General features: G+C 47.9%; 1 pseudogene across 1 annotated transcript; it reads right to left on the bottom strand.

Moving 5' to 3' along the window:
• Nucleotides 1-401: 401 nt before the first annotated feature.
• Nucleotides 402-5,819, bottom strand: LOC310793036 (E3 ubiquitin-protein ligase TRIP12 pseudogene; annotated as a pseudogene). The gene is made up of 2 exons: nt 5,108-5,819; nt 402-4,747 (listed from the first exon to the last, which is right to left on the bottom strand). The product of its transcript is annotated as an E3 ubiquitin-protein ligase TRIP12 pseudogene (transcript).
• Between the last annotated feature and the right edge of the window lie 7,543 nt (nt 5,820-13,362).

Here is a 13,362-nt window from a genome sequence, read left to right as displayed (position 1 = left end):
ATGGTCATTGGGAGCTTCCCTGCAGAGGCTTTAAGTGTCACAACTTATGATGTCAGACTTTATGACATCATCAGTGATGTCATAAATATTTACTAATATGACATCATTAGTGACGCCACTTCTATAACTCACTGCATGTCTGTCCATCCGTCCGTCCTTCCACTCAATGATTGTGTGGCATGACATCATCAGTCGGGGGGCGTTTGCATGCTCGGCTGATGCATTGTGTTTGTTTACCAATATGAAGGACGGACACACATAGTCACTTATAGAAGCGGCAGATGGACAGTCCGTGCATAACGGACACACACAGTCAGTTATAGAAGTGGCTGCACTGCTTAGAAAAAGAACTGATTTTCATCAGTCGCTGCTGTAGAAGGCATTTGTGAGACGTGGAGAGATCAGGAAAGGAGGAAAGACTGCTGGCCCTCACGGGATGCAATCAACAGTTTCTCGTGCAAGATCTCTATGCTGGAGTAGTCGGGCAGCTTCAGGTAGTTGACGCAGGTCATGACTGAGGGGAGGAAGTCGTCCGGGTTCTCCGTCGACTCAAATGTCTTCCTCACGATGGTCAGAGCGGGATTCAGGCTCCGGAAACCTCCAACAGGCAGCCTTGGGCTTCCTGTGACAAACTGCAGGAAGAGTCTCTGCTGCTCGGCACCGAAGCTGCTCAGCACCTCAAAGAGGAACCGTACCGCACGGCTGTCATGTGTGTAGCCGTGATCCGATCGGCAGCAATCCATCAGCGTCTTGACGTCCCACGTCTCTGATTTACTGCCACACAACAACTGCTCCATCTCCTCTGGATAGAAATACTGCAGGTGATGCAGGGGGAAGACCGACTCAAACCCTTCCCTGAACGACTCAAACTGCATATACACTCCTTCATTTAGAGTCCAGTACACCACCAACCTGAGATACTCCTCCAGGTTGTAGATTGTGACCGGGATGTCTTTGCCGCCCTTTTTCAGCTCAATGTTGGGGAACCCGGGTAGGATGAAGTCCAAACCCAATTCCTCCACTGAGCAGCCGTTCATGTTCAGGCTCTCCAGCGCCTGCTGCAGTGTCTCCTTCGTCTGTGATCGGTCCTGCTCCAGGCTCTTCTTCTGGCAGATAATGTCCTCCAGGTGATGGATGGACTTGGCCACGCCAGCGTCAATGTTGACCAGGTCATGGGAGCTGATGGACGTCTCGTCCCGTAGCATCCACTTGTAAAATGGCAGCCCCAGGGGCAGGTCCAGCAGTCTGAAGTCCATAATGGCTTTGGCCATCAGCTTTCCTAAGAAATGGAACTTAGTTTGGATTTTGGCTATGTGTGCTGGTTTAGTTGTCCTGCCGAAGGGAACAGCAAACAGTCCCGTGGAGCTGAACATGTACTTAGTTCCCTCTTGGCTTCCTTTAGGGTCTGCCAGTGTGACTTCTTCACCCCTCCACAGCCCAAGGTCGGCCCGCTGGAGCTCCTGGGACACCAGAGCGTAGAATTCCAGAGTGGGGCCCAGACCTGTGCCCACCTCATTCTCATACTGGATCTCCAGCATGGCCCTGGAGCTGCCATGGTCCTGCATCACAGACTCAGCCTCTTTTAGCAGCTCCTCACGTTTTATTGTTCTCTTTTTCCTGTCAAGACGGGGTACAACTTTGCTGACCTGAGAATCTGAATGGTTGATTTCAGGGTTGGTGTCGAGTAGGTGCTGCATGACTCTGTCACGATCAAAGGCAGTTACGTAGAATAGCATCTGCCGTGTGTCAAAGGGGAAGAAGAATGGGCAGGTCTTTCCGAGCTCGATGAGCCAAGTTGGGATGTTCCCCGTCATGATGACCAGCGGGTCTTGCAGGTGACGCTTGGCTTTGACTGTCAGCTTACTGTTGATGAACTCAGTGGTGGGGATGATTTCCTTACACACAGTATTTTCATACAAGTAAAACCAGTATCTACTGATGGAGTGCAGGACCCTCAGCAGCAGGTTGACCTCTAAAGAGGGGTCGTCAAAGGTGATGGTCTCTGGTGGCTCCGAAATGAGGTATGTCTCGAGAGGATTGGTAACGCTGGGACACACACCATCATGCCACAGCTCATCCTGTTTCTTGGCATTGCGAGGTGAGGTTATGGTGGGGGCGGTCTGCGCTCGGCCCCTCGTTCCTCCCACAGCATCTTTGCTGCCGTCCTTGTCTGTGTTGAAGAACTTCAGTGCCTGAGAGACCCTGCTTTCATCGCCACTGGGGAAGTCATGCACTTTGACAGGAAACTGCTCCATTTGGCTCAAGCAGTTGTTCATCTTGTGCACCAAACCCAGGAGAGGCCCATTCTCCAACGGCTCCAGATGACCTGGAGGCTCCATCGCAGGAACCAGACAGCCAAAGACGCTAAGGAACCTCTTGAGCCGCACGTCACGGCGGATTATGTCTCTGTCAGTGTTGGAGGTTAGGTACTGCAGCAGCTGCTTCACCAGCCCACTGTGCTGGATCTCAAATGATGAGACATCAGATTCTGATACAATACTGGAGATCTCCACCAGACACTCCACACCACCGTCCACCTGCAGGTTGAGCTGCTCAGTGGCTGTACAAAGTCTCTGGAGTACATTCAGTGCCGGGTTGCTGTCCACTTTTTCGGAGTTGAAGTAGCGCTCCACAAACTTACTTGCCTGTTCTTTGATCCAGGTATTGATTTTGTCCCTGTTGTTTGAAATTGAGCCCTGGGGCGGTGCTCTCGCCAGGCCACTCATGCCCGCTGGGCACGAGGGCTCTGAGTTGGCGCAGTTTGTCTGGGTGCCCAGTTTGCCCCAGGGATTGAGACTGGCCAAGAAGGATGATTTGGGGGACTGAGGAGTGGTAGGGCTCTTGACCTGATTGTCTACTTTATCATCATCCATTGGGGGAGAGTGCTTTGGTCTTCTGTGCCCCATTTTAGGTACCTGTTTCCTCTTCAGGACATTGCTTACCTGCCCCTGTCGGCTGAGGTCCAGTGAGTCATCCATGCTGTGCTGGAAGCTGGGTGAACCCAGTCCAGGAGTGGCATTGGTAGCAGCCGTAGTGGATGCAGTGCTGATGGTGGTAGTGCACAGACTGGCAGTACCACTGGTGCATACCTTAGAGGGACTGGTGACGAGGAAGCTCCCAGACTCTGCCAGGTTCTTCACCTGGTGCATCACACCTTCTCTTCTGAAATTGATGCTGAAGACATCCGGCAGCTTCTGCATGAGGATCTCAGCCATCTGCAGATAACCCACTACAATCTTCATGTCTTGGCTGGATAGCATGGAGGCAATGTGACTGGACACAGTGCGGTTCCTAAGCACATCCTCCAGCAGCTCTGCGTGAGCAAAGTAAATGATCCTGAGGATAGTTCTAAGGCACTTGTGTATAACAGCAGGGCCAGCTGAGGAGCTGTACACCTCATACAGGACCCCAAAAAGAGTCTTGATGAAGCACTTTGCCAGCTCAGGGTCCTCCTTCATCAGCTGGGCACGTGCATCTTCCCACTGCACCTCCTGGTGACTCCCTGTATTGGGATTGTGAAGAGAATTGGATTTCCTCTGGATGCCACATGCTGTGCCTGTGCCTTCATTGATCTGCTGCATACAGTTGAAGTCAATGGTGTAGACATGGCCCAGGGTAGACAAGGTGAGCTCATCCTCTCCATTCTGGTGGGCTGTCTCAATGATGTGGCTGTCATTGCAGTTGTAAGGATGCCAGAATCCCCGTTCATCTCTCCACTGCCAGATGCCTTCTGTGGTCTGGGCACTGCCATTCTTCAGCATGGCATCCACTGCAAAGATACCCTCTCTAGGCAGGCATGGCATCAGCTCACATATGAGGGACGTCAGTTCATAGAGCTCCTGAGGACTCCGGGGAACAAGGTTAATCTGCTCCTGGCAGCTACCATTTGACGCACCGCACAGGAGGAAGCAGAGAGTCTCTGCTATGTTATGCTTCATGAGCTGGACTGCCAGGCAGGGGCAGTTTGAGCACATGAGGGAAAACATGTGCACAACCATTATGAACATCCCAGAGCTGAGCACAGGGGGCGTCACCACCAGCAGCTGCTGAATGTTGGTCAACAGGTCGCGTGACGCCACCTCCTGCAGGAGGTTCTGCTCATGCTGAAAGTTGTCCACCAGTCTGGTGAAACAGAGACAGGTGCTTTCAACAGATTTTTTATCCTGGTGTGTGAGCCTCTGAGTGAGCAGTGACAGAGAATCAGCAACAAAGTGGAACTCATCAGGTGTAATGCTCTGGCAGCAGTTGGCTGCAATGGACAAGGCCTTCCTCTGGGCATTGATGCTGAAGAACTCTAGGTAGAGCAGGCAGTCAGCAAGCCCACCAGCCTGCAAAATGGCTTTGCTGTGTCGCCTTGACAACATCTCCAATGCAGCCAGCGCCTGCTCTGCTACGTCAATGAACTGGATAATCTGAAGCTTTTCCAGGAAGACAGGAATGGCGTCGACAACCACAGCAGAGGATCGAGGAAGTACCTCCATCATATATGTAAGAGCTCGAGAGGCATGATTCATAATATCAAAGTTATGCTCCATTTGTAACAATGTGATCAGAGCAGGTACCACGCTCTTGACAGGGAATCCACCAAGTGTGTCTTCATTGCCCATCACCAGCAGCTGACACATCTCCATGGCAGCCTGGAGCTGCTGGGACTCGTCACCTGTGGCATGCAGGGCCTGCAGCAGCTGCAGAGCCTTTGGGCTGGCTCCGCTGCCTATGGTCCTGTGGAAAAGCTGTGACATGCGGACTGCCAGGGGCCCGAAAAGATGTGAGGGGAGACCCCTGGCCTCCAACTGGGCTTGCAGCCTTCCAATTTCAGAGTGATCAGACTCACTTTCTCCAGAAGTGGTCATGTCTACAGCTCCAGGAACTGAGCTTGAAGCTGAAGCGTCTTGTGGTGCCTTGTCAGTGCAAGCGTCAGATGAGTTGGCCCCATCCTGGTTGTTGTCAGATTCGGCCACTCTCTTGATGGGGAATGCACCAAGTCTCTCTTCATTGCTCATCAACAGCAGCTGGCACATCTCCATGGCAGCCAGGAGCTGATGGGACTCGTCACCTGTGACCTGCAGGTCTTGCAGCAGCTGCTCAGCCTGGGAGCTGGCCTCACTGCCTATGGGCCTGTGGAACAGCTGTGACATGCGGGCTCCGAGTGGCCCGGAAATATCTGGTGGGAGACCCCTTGCCTCCAACAGGGCTTGCAGACTTCCCATTTCAGAGTCATCAGACTTACTTTCTCCAGAGGTGGTCATGCGTACAGCTCCAGCAACTGAGCTTGAAGCTGAAGCACCTTGTGGTGCCTCATCGGTGCGAGGGGCAGATGAATTGGCACCATCCTGGGTGTTGTCGGAGTCGGCCATTATCTCCCGTCGGCGAGCATCAGCTGCCCGCCGATTGGTGCTGGCACAGGGGTCTGTGGTCCTCTGGTGTGTGCACCACTGAAAGCTGGGGAGCTCTGCTGAAGACTCGCTGCGGTTCTCAGTGAACTTCCTCAAACTTGCTAGTTTAGCTTGTAATCCTGAAGGCCCAGGTTTGGAAGTTTCAGTTTTGGAGGATCCGGGATGGGACAGGTTGGGCTTTGGCAGTTTGACTTTAGGGATGAAGCGTGCTGCCCACCTGAATTTGGAAGAGCTGGCGGTTTTGGCTTGCTCCTCGTCACGGGTACTATGCCATGGAGAAGGGGTGGAGGCTGAATGCGAGCGGCCTGCCTTGGTCTCGTCTTTGCCTTGTTTGACCCGTGCACCCTGTGGGGCAGCGCTGTTGGTGCCTGTGGAGGCAGAAGAGGAGGCCGATTTAGATTTAGACGCCCACCATGCTAACATGGTGGGTTTTGCAGTACTGCCCTTGGTAGGGTTGGGGCCTATACATAAGTGATATCATCAAGGATTTATAAAATCACTGATGATGTCACAATGACTGTCATCAGTGAAATGCAAAGTGGTCTCCAACCTGCACCATCTTCTTTAAGTGACATCACGGATGATGGCACAATGTCTATGACATCATCAGTGGGTATGACCACTGGCCCACTCAATGATTGTGGGACATGACATCATCAGTCACACACAATGATTGTGGCGCATGACAACATCAGTCGGGGGCGTTTGCATGCTCAGTTGATGGATTGTGTGTTTACTAATACCACCACAAGACAATAATGACAATGACGTCATCGCTCTGGCCACCAATCGACGCTTGGGTCTGGCACCCACAGGACGTCACAATAGTAGTGACATCATTAGCAACAAGTATCTGATGATGTCACCACGGGAGGTGACATCACAGTGGAGTCACACAATGGAATGGATGACATCACAATGGAGTGGATAATGTCACACTCTGAGTCACATCGCAAAATCTAAGAATTGAAGGGGATGTCATTGGTGTGACATCATCAGCAACCTTGTTATGTCATCGTTTGTCTGCCCGAGTCCGTCGCGCTGGGTCGGGTTCCGTCGGGCTCAGGCTGAAACTGAGAACACTAAGCTGTGTTTTACTCTTTTTTTTTTTGCGAAGCCCGAGCCCAACCTGACCCGTCCAACTAGCATAAATTGTCACCCCTTCACAGAACTCTAGCAATCATATCAGTATATATGTCTATAATTGCAGCTTATTGATTTATCGTCTTCCTTCAATTGGAATAATATTTTGTCTCTGCTGTATTTCCAGAGAATCTTAAGATCCAGCTTCATGGATGCTTGTTACTTGATGCTAATGCAGAATAAGAAATGGTTTTACATATGCTAACTTTACTGGCTGCATTTCCTTTCAAGTGGGGCCAGTGTGTTTCAGTGAAGGAGATGCAGGTATATTAGTCAGCCTGAGGGTGTGGGACTGGAAGTCCAAGGCTCTGGCTGGTAATTGAAACAGACAGACTGTGATGAGATCCCTTCATTATAGATAGAGCAGACCTCTGTGGAACTGACTGTATCAAAAGAAGGCTTTGATATCTGGGCCTCAAATACTTATGGGTGTTGTAATGACAGCTGCCTACACAGACAGTTGCTGCTTTGGATTTCATTTGTATTTCTGTTTCAGAAAGTTTCTCCACTATCAGCATCAATATTTGATTTGTCAGTCGTTGCCTTGCCTAGATGGTTAACTTACCTATATTGTACATATATATGTCATGGACGTAGACACACATAATCCATTGATGTGTCTATTCTCTCATTGTATATAACTTAGATTTTTCTAGTATATTATTGATACCCACATTACCAAGTCATTTTACCATTTTTCCACCACAAATCCATCCCTTTTGCAGTTGATGGGAGTGAACCAAAACCCCAAAACTTTTTAGTTTGGCATTTTTTTAGTTGTGATGTTCCACATCACAACTCAGGCCTCATATTCCTCCAGCCAAAGCTTTAGAGCAGAGCTTACACACTGTTTATTAATGTATTGTTAGCATGTTGGTTATAGCCAGACAACCAGCAACGTTCATGCTTATTCATAAAAGCACAAATTTGAATTTCTGCCTTGGCTTGTAAGCTTCTAAACTAGGAGACTAAATATATACTTACATTTGATTTCAAAGGGAGAAAATCCTCTCTGGCAAAAAAAAGACTGGCTATGAAGAACTTTACTCAAGGATAGGAAGCACATCATTAAAACGGGGAGAAATATTAAAAAGGGGGATATGAAAGCGTGAAGATCTACTCGCCTTTGGCTACTCTGAGGCGCTTCAAAAAAAGATCTTGACATCTTTCCCTCCCTCAGACCTGCACTCTCCCTTGTTATTTGACTTTACTCGCTGGCTTCACACTGATTTGTGCTGTGTGGAGTTTTCCACTAAATAATCAATCAAATAAAGCAACATAAAGGCAAGGATCCCTATATGAGAAGGCTCTCTGCTGCGTGCAGCATAAACACAACACTGTGTGAAGGGCCACGAGTGCTGTGGTCCCTTCATGTCTGCTTGACACTTCAGATTTCATCAAAGTCCTCATCTGTGTCCTCCGACGCATCCCCAGACCCTGGCCTGGCATACATGTATTTGGCCTAATTATACAGAGGAATGGGAATGCTTAGGGGAGTCCCCCTTTACAAAAAGTGTAGGTATGAGGTCATTACCTGTTTTGCCCGCCCTCTCCCTCTTTTGTCTCCCATCATCTGTGACACGGATGGGTCGGGTGCTGTCAGCTCTGGCCCAAAGACGAAGCCATGAGTAGGGGACATTAACACATTACTCCCACTCCCTCATGGATAATGGAACAAGGTGTTCATTTGAATGATAAACAAAATGACTGGAGACACTGGGAGAAGATCACTGGAGTCTGCTGCCCCTCCCTGCCTCCCGCTCTCCATCCAGGGAAAGCCCAGCATATATGCAAAACGAGGGTGAGGATTTCGGAGTCCCGTGAACTCATCTCTGTATCTCCCAGGCATGTTGGACAATTACGAGTCGACGCAACTAACGCCACCTAGCTAATATTATGCAGTGTTGTGTTCACTGTCCTTTTATCAGAGCACAGTGAGCGCTACTTTCATCTGTAAAGTTCTTCACCAAATCCACGGTTTTATCCTCAGATTAGCATAGGGACTTGGAACTCCAGCCTTTAATCAACTGTCAGAAACAAGAAAGGACAGTGGCGGCTTTAGTGTATGTCCAGGGTGTTAAATAATTCTGGACCTTGTTAAAAAAAATGATGTGCAAAAATATACACAAAGTATATTCATATGTACGGTAAGGAAATTTGGCAGCACATATAGCTGTAACATTGTTTATTTTCATTTATGAAGACTTTCAACTCAAAACAAACTGACGTTATTTTAGTTTCTTTTGTTGCCAATAAACAGCTGGGGGGAATGTTGTTCTGCAGTGACGCTCTGACTGAAAAAAGGTATTTCAAGTTTCCTGAAATCTACAGCGGTGCGGCTCACACAACACTGCCATGTTCGGAGAGTGACTCCTCAGAGCTGAGTCTAAAAAGAGAGTGTTGTTGACTATATATACAGGTACAATTAATGTGTGGATCTGTGCTTGAATCCCACTTAATGCCATACACCTGCCTATCATTTTGTTTGTAGAGCAAGATCACATGGTTTTTTTTTCTACTGCAGTCAGATATGTATATATTTCCAGTGGTTTGCTGGTATTTGAGACTCACTTGCTGTGCAAAGATTCACAAATTACAAAAAGAAAAAGCATGTGCCTATTTGCTTCATCATCCTGTTCTTAGCTAGAACCTGACATTGTCTTCTGCTGCTGTACCACAGCGCCTCTGCTTCAAGGTACAACGTGTGCATTGGGATAGATAGATTGTGATATAGGCTATTTAGGTGAAAAGGTGAGACTCCTTTTCTGATATAACTACGAAGCAAATGGAAAATGAGTCTCGTCTCACCTTTACGTTTCTCAGAATCGACCCATTGGGAGTGTACCTCCGTAGGAAATTCTACTTAATTGAGTTTCAGCGTGTCTCTTTTCCTCTGCTTGTCCAAAGAAGCCTGTGGTGTGCGGCTCGGCTCGTTCTACTGGGAGCCGCTGCAGTTCACAGTCTTCGCAGTTCTCCAGTGGTTCGAGACGGGTATCCAGAGAGGTGCCAATCTAGACGTCTCTCCCCACCTTTCTCATACAGAGCCCAGAAGGCACAGGCAAGGCACGAGTCCCTCGTCAGGACGACGTGCCGCTGTCTTTTATCAATGTTGACCAGCCGCGCTCCTGCAGCAGCAGCTTCTGGGAGCTCCTCTACTCCCTCGTCTTTGTCATCTCAGGTCAGCGGAGGTGCTGCGTTTCCATCCTGAGAATTATGACAAGGGAAATACTCTGAAGATATGTCAAAAGGAAATACTCTGAAGATATGTCAAAAGGAAATACGCCGAAACTGTAAACTTTGTATCTCCTGAGATGGAAATCTGAATTGTGCAGAGCCAGAGCAGCTACAGGCCCTCAGAACAAGTCCAAGTCCAGCTCGGAGCCTTGCATGAGAAGACAGGGAAAGTCCTGTACCTTACCTGTTCTGTATTTGTACAATGTGCTTTGGCAATACTATATGGCCATCCCAATAAAGCTTCATTGCAGTGAAATTGAATTGAACTGAATTGAAATTAAATGAAAGAATCGACCAGGCTCGATAAAATCAGATCTGACATCATTTCAATTATTTCCAAACGGCATCAGGGTGGTGAGGATTAAAGAGATAAAACACAGGCTTTTATGTATAGGCCACTTTGCTAATTAGATGGATTAAAATGTGCTCTGTGAAGGGAATTAATTTGCAAGTGAATGGCAGTTAGTCAGGAAACGTGTATAGCAGATGACACAATGCCCTCGGGGTATTCCGCGGTTAGTTTGCTACAATTTAGAAATTACACAACTCATTTACTAAATAACAGCCTCATTTTTCCCTGAACTGCATTCTTTAGCGCTTTACTGTCACTTGACTATCAGAAAATGAAAATAGGTTAGTCTATTCCAGTGAACGCAGCCCTCCTGGTAGTAGCACTCACTGCAGTAATAGATAGCCATTTATAATTCATGAGGCGGCTAGTCCCCCAAGTTAAATGTGCCCAAGGCACTGTTTACATCTGCTTTGTACTTTGTTTAAAGTCAGTTGTTGACAACTCTTGTACATGTCAAACTATAACCGCTAATAATTGCTTAAGGAGATAGAACTTTCGCAAATGTTGGTTCCACCACAGAGGTGCATTCGCCTCGCCCATATCTAGAACTTCTTCAGATGAATTTTTGATTCATCCTCTTCTCGCTCTTGACTAAAAAAAAAAAGTCCTCTGTAATTCAAAGCCATAGCTGTGAGAGAAATTATAAAAAAGAATAATGTAGTATGCTCTCCATCACATCACAGTGTTCATGTGAAATAGGAAACGTCTCTCTCTCTCTCTCCCTCTCCCCCTTCCCACCCCTATATCTTTCTTTCTCTATCGCTCTGACTTTCTTCTTCTTTTCGCATATTGACCAAAGAGGGAGCGCTCCGGTGGATGACTGGCGCCACACGCTGTGGATTGACAGTCTATTGTAGGAGACTAAGGGCCTTGGGCACTACCTCTGTGGGTCAAACCCTATACTCCTCTCTCGGTTCAGACGGCGACATCCACTCAGTGCAGGCAGTCGCTTGATTAGTGCCAATTACCCAGGCTGTCACTTTCCCTGGGTGAGGGTGGCCCGGGACGCACCCCGTCCCCCACGCTTCCCGTGTGGAGCGGACGTGCACTAAAAGTCGGCACTCGTAGCTGTAGGCTGTGGGAATGATTTGGAATGCAGAGAGAGGGGAAATGAAAGAAACGCGGGAAGCCAGCTCCGAGTTTGACAGCATGATAGCGTTGACTTCCGAGACAGTTACAAGGGGAGTGTCACTTCTTCACCCACAAAGATGACTCCCCAGGGCGGCACCAACCTCCATCAGTCAGTCAGTCAGTCAGTCACCGGCTCAGTGTTGTGCTGCACAGTGTCTACAGGACCCAACTGGGTTACTTACATTCACTAAGATAATAGAACATTCACTCATGAGTCTGTTGGTTTTTAGTCAAAACCAGAGGTACTAACTTTAACAAGTGTGCTCAAAGTAGCACTCGTGTTAACAATAACCAGCATAATTGTTTCAGAGCATGATGTATGTACTGCGGCCTTGAACCTGGAGTGAGAGGCAGGTGAGTGAAAACCAATCGGTTGTGTAATTTGGGCGATTGTGACGTTGATTTAGAATGAGGGAGGGAATCATTTTCAAATCTAATTCCCAAATCGTGTCGCCAGTTGTGCCAAAAAACTTTCCTTGAGAAATGAAAATATCTACAATTATTCTCCTTTCGTGTTATGATGCTCAGAGTGAGTGAGAGAGAGAGAGAGAGAGAGAGAGAGAGAGAGACACAGAGAGACAGAGAGAGAGAGACTCTGCTTTGCAAATGCCAAAAATCTGATTAAGCTCATTACCACATCACCTGCAATGGGCCTTTTTCACAGTGGCCATTTTGTGTCGAAAAGGCAGGGTAAACTTCCACGATTGGAAGTTGGAAACCCTCATTACTGTTTTGCTCGCACCTGTGTTTACCCTGCCTTTTTGACACAAATTGGCCACTGTGAAAAAGGCCTATTGGGTTTAGTCTTGGCCCCTCTGCAACTGCAAGCACCAGCTCTTGGCTGCACTGCACTACTTTTCCTGCTTCCAAAATACAAGCAGGGTGTTTTGGAGCCACTCTTTAAACACGGCAGCAATGTATTTACTGATCTATTTCTGTCAGCTTTTATGTTCTTACTGTGTCTCTTGTAGCAGAGAAGGGAGCCGCACAGCTCCACTAAACAGAAGAGGTTATCCTCAGTGTGGATGTCTGCAGGGGAGTAAACACCATTCGAGCGCAAGTGAATATTTTGTGTAAGAGGTTATTAATTATTCATGTCTACTTCATTGTGTATGATGATGTGTCAGAATGTTTGCCAATAAACAACAATAATCCTTGTAGGATTGATCCAATATGAAAAGTTGTTGAGCTAGTTCCTCTCGGTAAAGTCTGAAGATTGCAGCATGCGTGAGAGCTGGCAGTACTTATTTATGGAAATATCAATATTGTATCATAATACCGTATCCTCTCCTCATAGGATAAGCAATCCGCTCAAAAGGGTACTATCAATCTGAAAGTGAGAGAGTGGCATTAATATGTGGATTAAGGAAAATGTGAAACCACTGTATATACAAAGCTGCGTAATCAAATCGATTTCCGAGCAGAAGATAGGTCAACTGGGTCAGCGTGGTGCCGGCATTTCCTGATGGTGGCAGAAAAGTACACACAAAGAGAAGATGGAAATATCTCGTACCTTGTTTTTGAAGTGTTTGCTCTATTCAAAAAGGAGGCACGATCCAAAATGGCGCGCCTCAGCGATCCAGCTCGTCATTGGCTCTTATTGCAGAGTGATAAGCCTCCTCCTGTGTCTGCAGGGGCTCTCTTTCATGGTAGCTGTGTGTGCCCCCGCCACACTGCGATGCCCCCGGGGGAATACATCACCACACAGGGCAGGACAGCAGGCCGGCACGCACGGCCGTTATAATTGCCATCTCCTCCCAAGTATACATTGTGCACCGTGGAGCACGGTGATTAAATCAAAAAGCCTCTCTGCATCCCGGTCTTTACCTCGCAGGCAAAGCAGCAGGCTCCTCTGGGATGGGGTCATCATGGCCCCCTCTGTGTTCTATGATCTCTGCGAGGGAGGGAGGGGGGGGTGCAGACAAACACTGCATACCATACATCACTCTATAGGACATAAAAAAAAAACAGAGCATGAAAAACTTAATGGGTGTTATTAAAATCTGGATTCATGGAAAAATTCCCGTATCCACAAAAATCACGCACAGCGTTGAAATCTTGGATAAATATTTGAACAGGTGAAAAGTAAGAGCTGACACTGAACAC

The sequence above is a fragment of the Poromitra crassiceps genome (assembly GCF_964638095.1).
Source record: "Poromitra crassiceps genome assembly, chromosome: 18".
NCBI classification, from domain to species: Eukaryota; Metazoa; Chordata; class Actinopteri; order Beryciformes; family Melamphaidae; genus Poromitra; species Poromitra crassiceps.
This window is presented reverse-complemented; position numbering and strand designations above follow the sequence as displayed.